This window comes from Porites lutea, chromosome 3 (assembly GCF_958299795.1).
Source record: "Porites lutea chromosome 3, jaPorLute2.1, whole genome shotgun sequence".
NCBI classification, from domain to species: domain Eukaryota; kingdom Metazoa; phylum Cnidaria; class Anthozoa; order Scleractinia; family Poritidae; genus Porites; species Porites lutea.
This window is the reverse complement of record NC_133203.1, coordinates 24328526-24338525: the sequence shown is the minus strand read 5'-3', so window position 1 is coordinate 24338525 and position 10000 is coordinate 24328526. Positions and strand designations below refer to the sequence as shown.

Genomic DNA, 10000 nt, shown 5'->3' with positions numbered 1-10000 from the left:
AAAAACCTTCTGCACGATGTGATACTGGTTAACTTTCTCCAAAATTCGAGAAACTTCTAGCGTATTCACGAATAACAGAAAAAGACCAGGTCTTTCTTTTTCCCAAAAATTGATTGCTGATGCTTCGCGGCATAAACGAAATCACTGCCGAAATCACATAGCTGCTTTAAATGAAAAGCTACCGACTTTCCGCATTAGCGGGGGGGCGGGGACGCATTACTCTTCATTCGTGGTTCAATTAAACAACTCGTAGTTTCGAAGACAAGGGCAATTTTGCTGTCCACGATAAAGATTGTCGAAATATTTTAACTCCATTCATACGTAAGTTAGTCCAGTTTTTCTGCACTTGTATTCGTCCGATCACAGAGTACGCGTGTCCTATCTTTCATGACGGCCTCCCCGTGTACCTCTCCAACGAACTTGAAGGAGTACAAAAGCGGGCTATGCGCATCATTTTTCCTCTTTGCTCATATAATGAGGCCTTGGTTGAATCAGGCCTAACTAAACTTTCAGATCGCCGCCAAGAACTAGTTGATAAACTATTTAAGAATGTTTTACAGAACGAAAAGAACAACCTCCATGAACTTCTTCCTGCTCGCAACACATGTACTTTTAACCTAAGAAATATGCGGAAGTTTAAGCCAGCTTTTAAGACGAACAGGTTTCGTAGTAGTTTTATTACCTTTAACGCCCTCAAGGCTTGAACGGTTTTAGTAGATTTTTTAAACCTCTTCTATATATATATTTTTTAGAACATATATATAGTGTCCTTATTTGCTGTTTTAAATCACTTGTAGTCTTTTTAATGTAATTATCAATATTCAATTTTTTGTAAATAATCGTATAATTCAACTTTTAGTTGCAAATCGGTTATTAATAAACTATCTATCTATCTATCTATCTATCTATCTATCTATCTATCTATCTATCTATCTATCTATCTATCTATCTATCTATCTATCTATCTATCTATCTATCTACGTGCATTCCGCTGAATGTCGAACAACAGTCCCGCTAAAATTTCTTGCAATTATACATAATTATGCGAATGTTTGGACGATAAAAAAATTACTACCCGGTTTTCTGGTAATAACGTCACTGCACGGCATTTTAACGTTTCGTCAATTCAGACTTCTCTAAGGGAGCAATCCACTTGCTTTGCGGTTCAACAACATTTCCTGGAAGCCAACTATGAATTCGAGGAAAACGAAGAAATGCTAAACAGTGAAATGGAGGGAGGAGGGGTGGGGGTCAAATTACCCTAGTGTTGTTTCCTCGAATTATCTTTCGGTCACCGACTGGTGGTAAGAGCGGAAGCAAGCGAACTTCCGAAATATGAACTCTTTCAAGACTAAAGGAAATACAAATCATACATTGCCCTTGCCAGCACCAAAGTTACATATGCTGGAGACAGAATAAACGAAACCAAAATAATTCAGTTTAGTCTGAAACAGACTGCATAATGTCTTCGCGCGCTCTGATTCCAGGTTTGCTACCGTATATAAACAAACGAAGAAATTCACGTAAATTTCACAAGTGAACGAAGAAGCTTTTTCCGACAACAGAAATTAAAAGAAGGCGGCGAAATTCGGTTTGGCAATTTTTACAGGAAAACCTTTTTCTGTTTAACCTGAATATATCGATGAAACCGGTGAAAAAGGGTTTTGTTTTACAAATGCAAATTAGGTCTTGGGTTGCGTTATTCAGCTGACATGTTCATAAATGTGCTTAAAACTAAATTAAATGGGTTTTTACAGAATGGTTTCAAACACAAAAAGATATCACAACTTTTTGAAGAATTTCCCCGCAAGAGCGAAACAAATGCCTTCAAAAGATTTATTTGTCGGCGAGAAAACGTGACAGCCGTTCGGTCATTTGAGAGCGTTGGCAGCAATACATGAGTTCAGTGTACGGTAGTTTCGAAAACGAAGCACTCGAAAACGAAGACCGAAGCACGAAGCACCCAAATCTCGAAAACGAAGTGTACTCAATAATCTCACTGTTTAAAGATTTTCCCCTCAGTGTCGGTGGCTGAGGGTGTTGGTCATTTACCGACCCGCGAACCTCCACTTTAGTGAATAATTGTCATATAAACGTATTTAACTTAATTAATTTGCAGCTTTCTCACAGTTTCGTCTGGAGTTATTTGATAAATGTATAGTTCAACGGGAATTGACCTGACTGACCCGGCCGACATCTTGTGATTTTTACTCGATGGTAGTAATTAAGCAAGCGTTTCTAATTTACGAAGGCTAAGTTACCGAGGTTACAAAAATTACTTGATTCATACTTCCGGGTTCCTCGCTTTATAGTGTGCGAAGATAACATTTTAAACATTGGCTGCTATTGGGAGATTTTGTTGCGGTGTTATTTAAGTATACCTTGCTGTTCAAGTGAGCTAACGATGTCAAAGTTCCCACCGGTAAAAGGTATTGCTTGTGTATATGTTCCAACTCTCTTCATCAAGCTGCGTTCGCTAATTAAAATACAAAACGTGAAATGTAAATTATGAGTTCCGAAATGGTACAAGGTCTTTTAATATGAGATCGCAGCTATGATGTTTGACTTAGACATCAGTGAGGTAGCGTCCGATCTGATTTTCTTTCAACGTTAGCACTTATTGGCGTATAAGTCACAACGAAAGATGACTTTCGTGTGTCAGCCATTTGGTTCTTTATCATTTGTTGAAAATGAGGGCAGCCTATCCCGAAAAACCTTTCGCACTATGTAAAACTGCTGGACTTTCTCGAAACTTCGAGAATATTCTCGTGTGTTCACGAATAACAAAAAACGACCGGGTCATTCTTACGAAACGCTGACAAATGATTTAATTTCAGAAACTGGCACCGATAGTTCAAGAAAGTATTTTTTCGAGAAACTTCTGGTCTTTTCACGAAAAAAAGAGAAACAACAAGTCATTTTTTACCTAACAGTGACTGTGGGTATTTAATTTTAGTAACAATCGATCGTTCGAGAAAGAAATTTGGCTTCACAAAAGTGCGTTTCAGGCTCACCAACAAACAGTTCAAAAAGGAAGATTTCAAAGCAGCCAAAATAAGTCGACAGTCAAAGGCCCAATCAAGATAGTTTCTCTGCCACTAAAGCAGTACAAGGCGGAAGACATTTCATTCGATGTGGACGACGAAAATATCATCTTACACGGTCAGCATCGATCAGAGGGAGAAGATGGATTTGAGAATAATGAGTTTTAAAAAATTATTAAGCTGTCAGACGGAGTTGATCCTACAACGGTAAAGTCGCATGTAATCAAAAATCTAAAAAGTGGCAGCGTTCTGGTCCTTGAAGGCGACAGACGCCTTGAAGAGAAAGCAAAACAAGACGATGGCAAGTTTCAGGTTAAATTAGATCTGCGTGGATTCAAACCAGAAGATATCAAGGTACAGCTTCGAGGCCATGAGCTCGCAGTCACAGGAAAACACAAATCAGAAGACCAAGGCTTCTATTTTTCACGTGACTACAGCCATCGCGTTTTGTTGCCTGATGACGCAGACCTTGTTTTAGTGACATCACGCCTCTCCAAAGAGGGCTTACTAATCGTAGAAGCGTCTCGTGACCCAGCTTTGTTACCAAAGGAAAGAAACGTGGAAGTCTCCATGGAAGTTGATGAGCCACAACCTGAAGACCAGGCCAAAGAAGTAACAAGTGGTGATACAGAAGAACAGAACAAAAACTGAATGAACTATGTTGGGAGATTGTAAGGCAATTCCTACTCCCTAGGAAAAACAACATGTCTGCATGATTAAATTCTTAAGGCAAAACTAAAGCAACATTTCAACATGCGTAGTATAAGTCTTGTTTTTAGCCATGTACTTCCTCTTAGAGGATAATAGGCTTATTTTGTTAATTTTGCGAATTGCAAATTTAATTGATAGTTTCACTTGCCTTTTTTGTTAATCATTTTTTTAAAAGACAAACAATGATAATAGTAATGACAGTCTTCTCTATTTTTTGTTCAAGTTTCCTTATCAATTTATTTTTTTTTAAAGCTTAGTGAGTGTTTTTTTGTTAGGCCAGATTTTTTGCCCACAAAATTTTGCAAAAAATGTTCTTTTGTGTTAGAACGTAATATTACCTTTGTAACCTGTTTTAGTGGGCTTGAAGCGTTTTGATTGAATTTTATTAGTTTTTAAGAGATAAATTAAGTTGTCGAATGTTACTCCTGGAGTATAGTCACAATGGCATAAGGTGGTCTGTAAATTAACTTTGTAAAATAAAAGTTCAAAAATAAGTACATGTGACTTGCATTTTTGTCGTTAGACGTTGTTTAGACATTCGACTGTATTTAAAAGAGAAATTAGATTTAGCAGTTTTTGAGAAAATATTCCTTAGATTAAAAAAAGATCCCGTTATAATTAGTGCCCTTTTCACAACCTTAGGAAAGGTGTTTTTTTTTTACATAGGTGTGCTTGGGAAAATTGAAGACCACTCCCTAAGTATTCGACATATTACTTGTAACAATGAACAAGACAGAAAGTATTATCAAATTCACTCGATTATGGAATCTAATTAAGGCAAAAACAAACTTCATATACACAAACATCTTCTCAGAAGGGGAAAGCCATAGATCTGAGTTCATGCAATGAAAAATATACAAGCATGGCACTGAAAACCACAACAATTTGCTTCAATAGGCGAGTTTCGTTTTCCCTTTCGGCCTAGGACGAGTGCTTATTTTTGCGCGAAAGCGAGGCTAAGTGCGGGTCACTTATCACCAAGAAGACAAACAAACATGAGGAAACTGCGGCTGAGTTGCCGATAAAAAGGGAATTTGAAACGTTGAAAGGTCCCGGAGGTCTCAAAACTTACTTACAGGCTTGAGAAATCAGTGTTTCAAACAGCAAAAGGAAAATCAGTTCGTCCTTACTGAGAAAAACGAAAGAGCCTAAACAGAAATTGACCGAAATAGTGGTCGGTGAGTGTGTTCAATAAAAATGCAAAGATGGTTTCAAAATCCTTAAACAAGGTAATAGCCTGAAGCTATTTTAATGTCATTTCATTGAGAGTTTAAACTTCTTTAAGCCGTACCTTCCATTGGAGTGAACGTACTTGTCGAAAAACCGCAAGTTAAACTTAAACCTTATTTTTGGATGACATTTTTTCTAACGGAGCAAATGCAAAATCTTGTACTTTTGAAAAAAAGATATACCGACGGGACAGACGCTCTCCTCACATTCCTTACACTGTAAGGAAGTTGAATCGGTTTTAACGAAGATGACTAAAATAGTATAAGTTTATTTATACATAAGCTTACACAGAAGCATACAATATATGCTTCTGGCTGACATTATTATCAAAATATTCAGTCAAATAAAGAAATTAAAGACGTACGCGCATTTCACTCGACAAGAACTCAACACAGAATTTTATACAGACGATATACTGAGCAGTTCAAAATCCATTTTATAGATATACACAAAAGTAAAATAGAATACTAAGAAGTAAGATAATTAAAGGGAATGAAATATTGTCATTTTAACAAACCTTACCCCTTTCAAGGTTAAAAAGTTTCGTCTTCTTTTGGCTTCGTCGCTTTTTTCTTTCTTCTGTTAAGTACTAGTCCAGCTGTTATCGACCAAAATTGTTCAAATCAGTGATACAAGCATGAAACTTTCACAGATTACCAAGGGCCCTAAGGGTAATATTTTCTGATGTAGGGCCGAGCCGAATTTAGCTCTGGAGTCGAGATCTGCGCATGCCCCGATTTTGCTAGCATGGAAACTAGGCTAAAAATGAAAAACGCCTTAAATGAAAGAGTTTTAGGAAAATAACCATCAGTTATGACAAAACTAATAATTTGTTGTAAATTGTGATAAACTTTAAGCTTTTAATGTTGTCACGTGACCAGTTATAACGTTTTTTATCAGGTTTAGGTACCCTGTGGTGAAATTTTGTTTACACGATTTTTCAATGTTTTATGGAGCATAATTGCAGGGGATTTGGTTTTTTGCTTACATATTTTGTCAAAAATGTAAAACGCAACTCCTAACACACACTATGCATAACTATAAAAGCCATCTTGCAATGAACTGAAACTTGAAGACTTACCAATTTGGCATGTTTCGTCATTCTTTAGACCGATTTTGAGAAATATAAATACAAATATGGACTTTCCTTAGAACTTTTTTTAATGTCAGTTCCAACGCAAAAACGACTAACAATACTTTTGCTTCTTGAGCTCAAAAACTATCCCTCAAGTGCAATTCTGAGGCTTATATATTGTGCGATCGGCTTTATAACGATAATTGAAAGAATCATATGCGCCCAAGTTGTTCTGCTACATATATGATAAAGGCTTTCTTTTGGCGTCAGTTGATACCTAACACAAAACATATCAATCATGTTTTTTCATGTTTTGCTTCTAGGACTCAAAACCTATCATCTTTGTACAAATTCGAGGGTTACATATCTTGCAATAGGCTTTATATATACACTACATATATATCCTTTATCACTCGAGTGTTCTTTAACTATTGCTGTTGGCAATTTCCGCCACATTTGCAGAGGTCGGTGCACACCAGATTAGCCTTCATACACTTGCATCTGCCCCTGCATGCAGGGGGAGATGCAAGTGTGTTTTACATCCACAGTGGATAAGTTCATAGCAGGTGTCTTTTCTTGTTCAAGAGTCGTCCAATACGGTGACCAGCGACGTGCTTGACGCTGCCATCCCCAGTCTACAGGGCTAGGAAGTGCGGGCTGGCACAAGAGGGTTTGGCCCCAAGTATGAGCTCCCTGAAGTACTGCTCGTCTGATGTGCTGCTCAAGCGCTGCTTTAATTGTTGGTATGCTGTCAAATTCCTTTGATTTCTTGCAGAATAGCTCCTGGCGTGCTTCGTTGACTTTCAATAGACTGCTTGTTCGGTCATAGAGAAGTACCACAGACCTTTCCAAGGCAGCAAGTGATTCTTTCGTGATGATATCTGGTGAAGCCTTCAAAGCGCATAGAACTGGGGTCAGCTCGGGAAAGACGTGCCAAACATCCCATGCAGACTTCTTTCCACGATTGCGGAAGAAGGAAACTGTGTCGGACCCTGTCAAGGCGTGGAACATTGGCAACGTGGACGCTTTAGAGGGACCTGAGGATGAAGCGACGACGTGCGCAGGCATGTGTTGCACATTCTTCCCTGAACCATATGTTATCTAAAATTCATCAACGGGGAGTGTGCTGACAACTGAAAGGGCGAGAACAATCACATCTGTGTCGTTGGTTCTGATCTTGACGCGCCGATGACCTCTTAATGACGCATCGAGAGCGTGGATCATCAGGCGAGTGTCGGCTTCTTCGTGGGTGCATGGCGCAAGGTTGCTCATTTCAGATCTGTTGCTGGAAGTTAGCACGCTGCTACCGTGAGTCGAGTAAACCTCTTTGCCTTCAGGAAGTGCCAATGAAACGGCCTGAAATTGCTTATGTCATAGATAATTTTATTAAAGGATTCACTAATGTATTCTAGTGAACATATCCTGTTGATCTATTGCTATGAAAAGTATTGACAAAGCAGGCAAACATCCTAAATCTATACATACCTTGTCTGCAAGCAGCTTCAATAGCTCATCCTTGTTGCCATCGACTCTCAGGAAACCTTTCCAGTCGCTTGGAATTCTTGTAGATCCCATTACTTTGCGACGGTGTCCGGCACCTCGCTTCTCCCGCAGTGATTTCTTTAATGAATCATCTAGATAGACATTCCACACAAGGTCAACACGCTCGGCATTCTCCAGTTGCTTGAGGACATATGGAGCAAATACTATACTGAAGTATTCGTCGAAGGTGTGCGATGTTTTTGGCTCCAGCATTTGAACAATAAACGCTCCATCGAGAATTACGGCATCTACTGGAGGTGTCGATACTGGCGAGGTTGCTTGTGGCAGGCACTTCGGCAAGTCGGCTTTTTGTCCTCCTCGCAGCTGTCCTTGGTCTGAAAGGGATGGTGGCCAAGGTTGATTTTCATACGAAAAAAGCTCATCCAGGTTCCTGTCACGGGTTTGACAAGCAATGTACAGCCGTCCAGATAAGGAACAGTCCTGTTTCAACAGTTTGACTTTTGCCTGGTCTTTCGATACAGCCTTCTTAGTTGGAGTACTAAAGTCAATGAATCTTTCTTTGACAAATAAACAGAATTGTTCCTCACCAATCTTGAGTGCATTCTTTACTGTTGCGACAACGCTATCGTCCATGATATCTTTAGTGTGAATCGCCATTAGGTTCTCGCTCTCTTCAGTAAAGGGGTTACCAAGTTCCTCAAAGGAAGACACAGTGTTGACCACATCTTTTAAAAATGTAGATTTCACACCTGGTTTCTGTTCATGGTGAGCTCGTTCCTCGGATACAGTAAAGCTTCCCTCAAATTCTTCTACCATTCGCGACAGCTCGGGGCTTGCTACCATCCACCTTCTTAGGGCTGCGGGATTTTCAGTGGGACCAACTGCTCCACCTTGGCCTTTTACTAAGGCATTCACCTGCTCGTGGGCATGATCTAACGCTATGGAGGAGAAGGCTCTGTTGGTCTTGTGTACGACAAATACACCATCGCTGAAATGCTTGTACACATCTGGGTGCTTAGAGAGAACCTGCATATCCCGATAATGCACAGCCAGCCACCTAGCATAGTTTGAGTGGTCCATTGCAAACAGCCAACTAACTCAGAGAGTGTCAGCACTCCTGGCGCTTCCTGTTCTAGGCATTCCTCAATGTAACCTATAAGCTCTGCAAACGCTAACTCTTCAAGGTCAACTGATGAGCTGTCGGTAGCATCGGAGCATTGTTTCTTTAATGGCCTCGCCCTATTATACTGTTTAACTAAACAAGCTGCATGATGCTTCGCTTCGATTGCTATGAGGTCGCCAGTTGAAAGTTTAGCGATGAGTTTACTGTCATTCAAAAGAATGGCACATTCTCTGACTTTCTTGTCCAATTCCAGGGTAGAAGCAAGACGTAGGTTGCTTGCGAAATCATTTTTCTCGCAAAAGAAGCACTGCAAGACTTTGGGATCAAAAGGAGTAAAACTACGCCTGGATTTTACAGGACTAGACTGGGCCGTTTCACTACCATCTGCGTCACACCCTTTTTCTTCTTCTTTTACGTCAGCTTGTTTCCTTTTTTTCCTTTGCACGCTCTAATTTAGTATTATTATAATTGTCTCTGCAGGACTTGTGCCAAGGAGCTTTGTTTTCAAGAAGAGCATTTTCGATGTCATGTTTAGTTTCATCAAGAAATTGAGTTACAGTTACCTCAATTTCCTTGAATTCCTTCACAGCCTTGATGAAAGTGCTGTACCGTATGTCTGGGTCTTTTCGGGTTGAATTCGCAGGACATTGAAGACTCTCGTGTTTAGTTTTCTGCCAGATTATGCATTTCCCCCAATCCATGTTCAGCTGAAAATAAATTTTTAACTCGGTTTATTGGGTGACTTCAAGGCTCACTCGATAATAAAAAAGCCGCAAAGATGGGTTTAACTAGCCTAGCACTATTGCCAAAGGGCTCATATTCAAAACTCTCAAACTTTCAAAATAGGTCGAAAAGCTAATTAAAAAACTGATTTCAATCCTACGGAAACGCCACAGTTGACATGACTAATAATAACAAAAGCTCCATTTTACATTCAAAGTGTTTTGTTCTTATAAAATTTCCATGAAATTTCCCGAAAAAAGCTAGTTATTGTACCAAATGCTGTCTTACCTGAGAGAGCTGTAAGTACACTTCATGGACGCCGCCATATTTAAAACCGTGAAAGACCTGGGTCTGAGTGGTACATTGTATACTAAATAGCGCCAAAGACAAACGGGATGATTTTAATCACTTGGGCACAATGGCAAACGGACAAGAAATCCCTTGTCCTCATGCAGTATTAATTTATTATTCTAAATTATAAACGAAACAAATAGCAAAGTGAATCGTAAAGAAAAAAGATGAACAGCTAGAAAATAGACTTTTTAAGTGGCCACATTAAAAAGAAATAAAACAGTTTTCACTTTTTTGGTA

The 10000-nt window shown here is 39.2% G+C and overlaps 1 pseudogene; it reads left to right on the top strand.

The window, feature by feature from the left end:
* The first annotated feature begins 2644 nt into the window (after positions 1-2644).
* LOC140932016 (uncharacterized) lies at positions 2645-3873 on the top strand (annotated as a pseudogene).
* Positions 3874-10000: the final 6127 nt, after the last annotated feature.